Here is an 8,669-nt window from a genome sequence, read left to right as displayed (position 1 = left end):
AAATCAAAAGTGTAAGACATGGTCAAGTAGCCATTAATGTACCCATGCTAGTGAGTCAGAGCTGTGTTAGTGGCCTGTTGCTAGGGTTCAATGTGATAGAGGAAATCATTTTAGAGAGTCTGGAAGAGCCAGGAAGTGTCAGTCTAAGTGATTTGCTAGCAGAGGCATTAAAGCTCCATCGAGATACAGCTGAAACTATTGTCTCCGTAATTAGTGATACTCCAGCAAAAAAAAAGCCTGCAAATGACACCATCAGAGTGGGGAAGAAAGGTCTTACAGTCCCAATTAGCCAAATATGTGAACTGAAGTGTCGTGTCAGATCATGGCCACAGAGAGGAACAATGCTTTTTGAACCCACCTTAGAAAGTGTCTTACCGGAGGGATTACAACTATTTCCTGCATTAGTTGATGTGCCCGGTGGTGCCTCCAAAGCTGTGAAAATCTCCATCTGCAACTCCACCAAGCATGACATTTTTCTGCCACCAAGGACAGTCTTAGGCTGTATAGAAGAAATCGTTGACAGCAAACCAGTCAATCTGTGCTCCCCGGTTAAGCAACCAGCAAAGTCAAAAAGTGATACATACACGTGTGTCGCACAGGTTAGCCCAAGCAGCGGTGCCAGCAGCAGAACGAACAGCTCAGTAGAGTCTCACACACAAGAAAAGTGGCACCCCCCGGTCAAATTAGAACATCTTGATCAGCAGCAGCAGGAGATTGTGCGCCAGATGCTTTTCGAGGAGTCTGATGTGTTTGTAAAAGAAGAAGGAGGCATTGGTTGTATACCCGACTTACAGCTGAAAATCAATGTGGTAGACAACAACCCAGTTCAAAGGTGCTATAACTCCATACCTAAGCCCTTATACAAGGAGGTGAAAGTTTATGTGCAGAATCTCCTAGACAGAGGTTGGATCCGCAAATCTGTGTCTTCATATTCGTCTCCAGTTGTTTGTGTCCGGAAAAAGGACCAGAGTCTGTGGCTGTGTGTAGACTTCAGAGACCTGAACCAGAAGACCATCCCAGATCGTCATCCATTGCCCCGAATCCAAGACCTGCTTGACAGTTTGGGGGGAAACACATGATTCTCCATCCTGGATCAAGGCAGCGCGTACCACCAAGGGTTCGTGAGCGAGGAATCCAGACACCTTACAGCCTTCAGTACACCCTGGGGGTTGTATGAATGGATACGGATACCATTTGGCTTGACGAACGCACCTGCGGCTTTCCAGAGGTGTATTGAGGGTGTGTTGGAAGGTATTCGAGATGAATGCTGTGCTCCATACCTCGACGATGTGCTGTGTTACTCAACATCTTTTGAGGATCACATACATCACCTCAGACAAGTTCTCAGTCGCATGAGAGAACACGGCATCAAACTAAGATCAACCAAGTGTGAGTTGTTTAAAAGAGAGGTTTGTTACCTTGGCCGATTGGTGTCTGGGGAAGGAGTCAAGATTGATCCACAGGATTTGGCAGCAGTGATGGCACTCAAAGAAAAAGAGCCTCGCACAGTTGGAGATGTCAAATCCCTGCTGGGGTTTCTGGGGTACTACCGCTCCTTTATCCAAGACTTCTCTCGACTTGCTAAGCCACTGTTTGAACTGCTGCAGAAACCCACGGAAACAGAAGGAAGTCACACCAAAAATCGGACAAACAAAAGTAAAGGTGGAGCTCAGAAAGTAGATAAAGGACAACTCCCATCCAGAACCCCGATCACATGGAGAGCACAGCACAGGGATGTAGTAGCCAAGCTAGTTGACATGTTGACGAATCCACCTATCTTAGCTTACCCAAACTTTAACCTCCCATTCATACTGCACACTGATGCGTCCAATGAAGGATTAGGAGCAGTGCTATATCAGCGCCAGGACAACAAGTTGCGGGTCATTGGGTATGGTTCCAGAACTCTTACACCTGCCGAGAGAAATTACCACCTCCACTCCGGAAAACTTGAGTTCTTGGCTCTCAAGTGGGCCATTTGTGACAAGTTTCGTGATTACTTGTATTATGCTCCAACATTCACAGTTTTCACGGATAATAACCCTTTGACATATGTCCTTAGCACTGCCAGACTAAATGCTGTTGGACACAGATGGGTTGGTGAACTGGCCAACTTTCACTTCGATATTAAGTACAGGCCAGGGAAGATGAACACTGACGCAGATACACTGTCAAGGTATCCTTTGAAACTTCAGGATGGCATGAAAGATCACACGGAGACCATGTCACCTGAGGTTGTGTCTGCGGTATGGCAAGGCAACAAAGCCCTTCAAGAAGGTGACGTACCTTGGGTTGCAGCCTTGCAGCTGGAAGGTGGAAGTGCAGAGGTTGTGCCATCTGCAAGTATTTCCAGTGTTCCATCAGAAAACATCCGGGCAGCACAGCAAGAGGAATCTGCTATCTCAGAAGTTGTTTCCCTAAAACTTCAAAACTGGATTCCCAACAAAATGGACAAAAGAAACATGAGGAAAGAGACCAGGAGACTGCTGTATGAATGGAATAAGTTAGAAGTGGATGACGGGATTCTCTATAGGCGGACTGAACAACACAGGCAGCTCGTCCTCCCTGAGAAGTGGAAACCCATTGTGTTTAAGACCCTGCACAATGACATGGGACATGTTGGTGCAGAGAAAGTATCTCATCTCACCTGCAAGAGGTTTTATTGGCCAAATATGCAGCAGGATATAGAGGACTATGTAAACAAAAGATGCAGCTGCATTAAACAGAAACGCCCAAATCTTCCACAGAGAGCGCCCATGGGACACATATCCACAAGCAGTCCATTTGAGTTGGTGTGCATCGACTATCTCCACCTGGAGCAAAGTCAAGGCTATGAGTACATCTTGGTCCTCATTGACCACTTCACACGCTTTGCTCAAGCATACCCAACAAGGAACAAATCAGGAAAAACAGCAGCCGATAAGATATTTCAAGACTTCATCCCTCGCTATGGTTATCCTGAGAAGCTCCATCATGATCAGGGGAAGGAGTTTGAGAACAGTTTGTTCAACAGGTTACAGCAGCTGGCTGGTATTGGTCATTCACGAACCACACCGTACCACCCACAAGGTAATCCCGTGGAGAGACTGAACCGCACGCTTCTGCAGATGATGCGTACCCTGGAAGAGGAAAAAAAGAGTCAGTGGAAAGATCACCTGCCCCATGTTGTGCACGCCTACAACTGCACAAGGCATGAGGCCACCGGCTTTTCCCCATTCTTCCTCTTATATGGTCGACCTCCACGCTTACCTGTTGACTTACTGTTCCCACCAAAGACAGAGCCTGAGTCATCCGATCGACAGACATATGCACAGAAGTGGGCAAAGAGGATGCGTTCCGCATATGAAATTGCTGCAAACAACAGTGAAAAATCGTCAGCCAAAGGAAAGAGTCAGTATGACAGAGCAGTCAGGGGTGTTGTTCTTCAGCCAGGCGACCGAGTGCTGGTAAAAAACCTGTCAGAGAGAGGCGGGCCTGGAAAGTTGCGGGCTTACTGGGAGCAGACAGTACACCGTGTTGTGGAGAGAGTTGATAATGGACCAGTTTATAAGGTGCAACCTGAGAAGGGACCCAAAACCCTCCGTGTGTTACACAGGAACTTACTTTTGCCGGTGAACGAACTGCCACTGGAGGAAACACTTCCTGCACCATGTTCAAAAGGAAAAACAAAGTTAAAAAAACAGAAACAAGCCATTGCAGATACTCATGAAGAAAACACAGACAGCTCTGATGAGGAATACACTTACCAGCAGATTCCATGCTACAGGTTAGTGAGATCCCAACAGGTAGAGCATCATCAAGCAGTGCATCATCCTCAGACTGATCAAAGGCTAAGGGCTGAAGCTCGTGAGTTTCACTCTACTGTCAGAGAGGGCATAGACACCCAGGATCATGTTCAGAACACATCACACACACAGGACAGAGCTCTTGAGGATTTCAGAGTGGAGGATGTACATCAAGTGGAGGAAGAGCAACAGGACAGGTCGCAAGTGGACATGGCAGTGGGGGAGGATGAACACCAATTGGAGGGAGGCAGTCAGAAGATCCCAAAGGACAGCCAAGCCAAAGAAACTGTTCACCTATGGTACACTGAGACAGCCATCGTATCAGCAGCAGAATGCAGGGGTAAACTCATTACTGCCAAGCTACCCTCTCCAAAGTAATCTCAATACTGTCCCTCTTCCGTACTTCACATATCCACACCCTTACTATTACAACTGCTTCACCCATGCATACTGACATATCACAGACTCACGTACATCTTAAGACATACAGTCAAATGTCAGGAGACATTAAAAAAAACAGGGGAGAGTGTAAAGGGTTAAAAAAAAAAGTGTTCAAAGTTAGGCATAAGAGATTAAAAAAAGGTAATTGAGTTAGTACAGTTTATTATACTACCATTTATCGCAAAAATAAACAATGTGGGAAGAATAGACACCCATATATTTTTTTTATGATAATGTGTACTAAATAGTTACGAAGAGACCAATTTCATTGTATTGTACTTGTTACTATGGTGGGGCGATACTTATAGAGGTCACTAGATGGCGCTGAGCGCCGGGAGGAACTTAAAACCATTATGAGACAAGCGCTGCAGAATAAATACTGCAGTTGAGCTGAACAGAAGCTAAAGTTTTCGTCTCATTGTTTCTATATACAGGTGGGTTAATGTTCCTCAAAATGGTATGCATGTATCTCAGTATAAGAGATAAGAGTGTTGTGAATCTGTAGTGAGTACGTGCAATGTTTAGAGTTGAGTAGTTTTGCCATAATGTGTGAAATAGTGATGTTCAGCTATACACTGCCATACTAAGCTAGCGGACCTGTTGCTATGAGTAACCAAGTAAACAATAGAAACGCGAATGGTCTCGTTTTGATCTGAAAATGCATTTAGTGCTAATGTGTGTATAACACATCATGTTAAACGTTTTTCCTGTGTTTAAACAGAGTAGTTGACTTTAAAAGTGAATCAAATTTAGTAATTTGTGTAATGTGATGGAACTAATGTTTATTACAAGAACTAAATGAGAACAAGTAAAAAATGTTGTTGTTCAACTGGTCAATATACAATTCATGTCAAATGAAGCACAATGAAAAGTATGGACATTAATATGTTTTATTTGACTGTGCTTCCGTTATTATTATTCCATTATATATTTGGGTATTTTTCTGAAGATATGGTGATATCTTAACACAAAGTACTGTGAAATACATGAGGCTACAAGCATTTTGTTTATTACCTCAAGGAGTCAAACATTACTTTTTTCTTTTGTGGAAGCAGAATAAATACTGCAGTTGAGCTGAACAGAAGCTAAAGTTTTCGTCTCATTGTTTCTATACAGGATCTAAAATCACACTCACCCCCCTGACACTCACCAGGCCAGGGGGGCAACACTAGCGATAATGATTTAGATTGAAGTTAGCGATGTCAGGTTAATGTGTGGTGATGAGTAAGTTATATTTAGCAATATAAACAACAAGGAATGATAGTAAATAAAGATTAAAAACAGAAAGCTATACAGAGCATATACAGATGCAAACCACTCAGCAGCAAGGCAAAATAGCCTGCCTTTTAAGCACCTTTGTCACTTTGAGCAGCACTTTACTGCCGGATGTTGGGCAGTCAACATTCAAAAAAGTTGACAACGAAAGTTGTCGAGGCAGCCCTTGTGCCACTCCGGCAACACGGGGTTCACATCCTGAACTATCTCGACGACTGGCTGATCCTTGCTCACTCTCGAGACCAGGTTTGCGAACACAGGGATCTGGTGCTCCGGCACATCGCCTGTTTGGGCCTTTGGGTCAACTGGGAAAAGAGCATACTCTCCCTGTGCAGAGGATCTCAGTATGGAAATCGACTCTGTCGCCATGTGCGCACAGCTTACAAGCGAGCGCGCGCAGTCACTGCTGAATTGCCTGAGTCAAATCAAAGGCAAGAATGCGGTTCCACTGAAGTTATTTCAGAGGCTCCTGGGGCATGTGGCATCCGCAGTGGCAGCCACACCACTCGTACTGTTTCATATGAGACCGTTTCAGCACTGGCTTCGCGATCGAGTCCCGAGATGGGCATGGCAACAGGGCACGCTCCGAGTACCAGTTACTCGGGCCTGCCGTCAAACCTTCACCCAGTGGACGAACCTCTCCTTTCTACGAGCCGGAGTTCCCTTAGAACAAGTTTCCAGGCATGTTGTTGTCTCGACAGATGCCTCCACACGCCTATGCGTTGAAGTGGAACCTTTTCGTCACCTAATGTTCTTCTCACTGAGAAAACCCCAGAAAATGTGCGATAGGGCCCATGCACTCCTTCTTCAAAGAAGGGTTGGAGCGAAGGCTGTCTCCTTCCACCCTGAAGGTTTACGTGGCTGCCATCTCTGTGCACCACGACCTTATGGAGTAAAAAACGGTGGGACAGCATGACCTGGTCGTCAGGTTCCTGAGGGGGGCGAGGAGACTGAATCCTCCTCGCTCTCCTCTTATACCCTCTTGGGACCTCGCAGTGGTCTTATCAGCCCTGCAGAGAGCTCCCTTTGAGCCATTGCGATCAGTGGATGTTCCTGTCAATGAAGACAGTGCTCCTGGTCACTTTGGCTTCCATCAAGAGGGTAGGGGAACTGCAGGCATTTTCGTTTGACAAAGCGTGCCTGGCTGGCTAACTCTCACGTAATCTTGAGACCCTGCCCTGGATACGTGCCCAAGGTTCCCACCTCTCCTTTCAGGGATCAGGTGGTGAACCTGCAAGCGCTGCCCTTGGAGGAGGCAGACCCAGCCTTGGCACTGCTCTGTCCAGTACGTGCCCTCCGTGCTTACGTAGACAGAACGCAGTGTTTCAGGACCTCAGACCAGCTCTTTGTCTGTTATGGTGGGAAGCGCTGAAGGGAAAGGCTCCAAACAAAGGTTGTCTCACTGCATAGTGGACGCCATTGTCTTGGCTTACCAATCGCAAGGTCGACCATGTCCCCTTGGGGTGAGGGCTCACTCCACCCGGAGTGTAGCTTCCTCCTGGGCTTTAGCGCATGGCGCCTCGCTAACAGACATCTGTAGAGCTGCAGGCTGGGCAACACCCAACACTTTCACAAGATTCTATAATCTCCGCGTAGAGCCAGTGTCTTCTCATGTACTCGCTTCCACTAGCCGGTAAGCAGGACCTGCTCGGTGTCATCGCTTGCTGCACCATTCCACTCCACGGACTGGATACGTGTGTCCGGTTGGTCAGCCCTTGTGTCTGGCTAGGTGCTCCATGTGCATGGTTCCTCCGTTGGGCGACCCCGACTTGTGTATTGTGTTTCTATTCTGAGTTTTCCATATGCATCCCGCTCTCGAGTCATATGTGTATTCTAAGTTCTCCCCTCGGGTAGGCGCTGTGTTACATATTCCACCTATATGATATGCGATATGCCACCCAGTGTACCTTGGTATTTCTGCGTTAAGCCTAGCCCTACTCATCACCATTCCAAATCTGAATTTCTTTCTTCTGTGGAACATAAAAGACGATAATTTGAGAAATGAGAAGTGTCTTTTTTTTTGGTCCATACAGTAGAAGTTGAATTGAAATTTATTTGACAAGTTTACAAACTGTACAAAACAATTATCCCACACACTTTAAAAAACTGTCAAGGATAAAAACACAAAGCCATTGGCTTATTTACGTTGCTGCCCCCGATGTTAATAAATGGGAAATCTCAGGCAGAGATAAACATAAGGAACACAGGACCTGCTCGAAATGCTGACAGCGAATACAAACCAAAACAAACAAACAAGACTTCAAATGAATACAGGGCAAAAGGCATTTAAATAGACAGGGATAATGATCAAATGAAACAGGACACAGCTTTAACAGATAAACTAATAATGAGCAGAGAGTTCTGGGAAATGAAGTCCGGGAATAACATGGTGGCAGTTAAAGGGATACTTCACCTCTGGAAAGATGAATGTGTATTTAAATTGTGTCATTTATGTAGTAGAAATGTGAAATTATTTTTTAATTTGGAGCCTTCTAGAATGAGAAAAGCCAGAAAATGTATTTTTGGCTCATGTGGATGAAAGACAACAACTCCCAGAATGCACTTGCTTCGCTGCTCTACGAGGCCACTCCCAAGCCACGCCTACCGGTTACAGAGCAGTTGTAAACAATAAAGCTAAGCTACAAGTGAGTCTCCGTGACGAGTCTGCCCGGGTTTTTGAGATTGCACAAAATGTCCGGCATTCGGCTTTTGCGTTCTACAGTCGCCATTCATCATGTTTACTGTGGCGAGCAGGACGAGGCTAGGGCCGTGGGAGAACGACGCGAGGCCGGTGGCGTGATTACTGATGAGCGACACCTGTGAGACGCACTGGTCGCGTATCTCTCACGGAGGAGCGGGTATTTTCTTAACAATGGTAAAACGCACATCAACAGATCACGCTACCAGCCTCACGCCGTTCTCCTGCAGCCCTAGCCTCTTCCTGCTCGCCACAGTAAACATGATGAATGGCAACCATAGAACAGCCGTAGAAAACCGTAGAAAAGCCGGTGACGTGATTACTGATGAGCGCCTGTGAGACGCACCGGTCTCGTGGGCTATCTCTCACGGAGGAGCGGGTATTTTCTTAGCAATGGTAAAACGCACATCAACCGATCACTTGTTTAGCGTTCATGTAAACACTACATTCAGATTCACCAGTCGGAATGAATT

This window comes from Squalius cephalus (genome assembly GCF_949319135.1).
Source record: "Squalius cephalus genome assembly, chromosome: 8".
Classification (NCBI taxonomy): Eukaryota; Metazoa; Chordata; class Actinopteri; order Cypriniformes; family Leuciscidae; genus Squalius; species Squalius cephalus.
The sequence above is the reverse complement of the archived record's forward strand: the minus strand, read 5'-3'. Positions refer to the sequence as shown.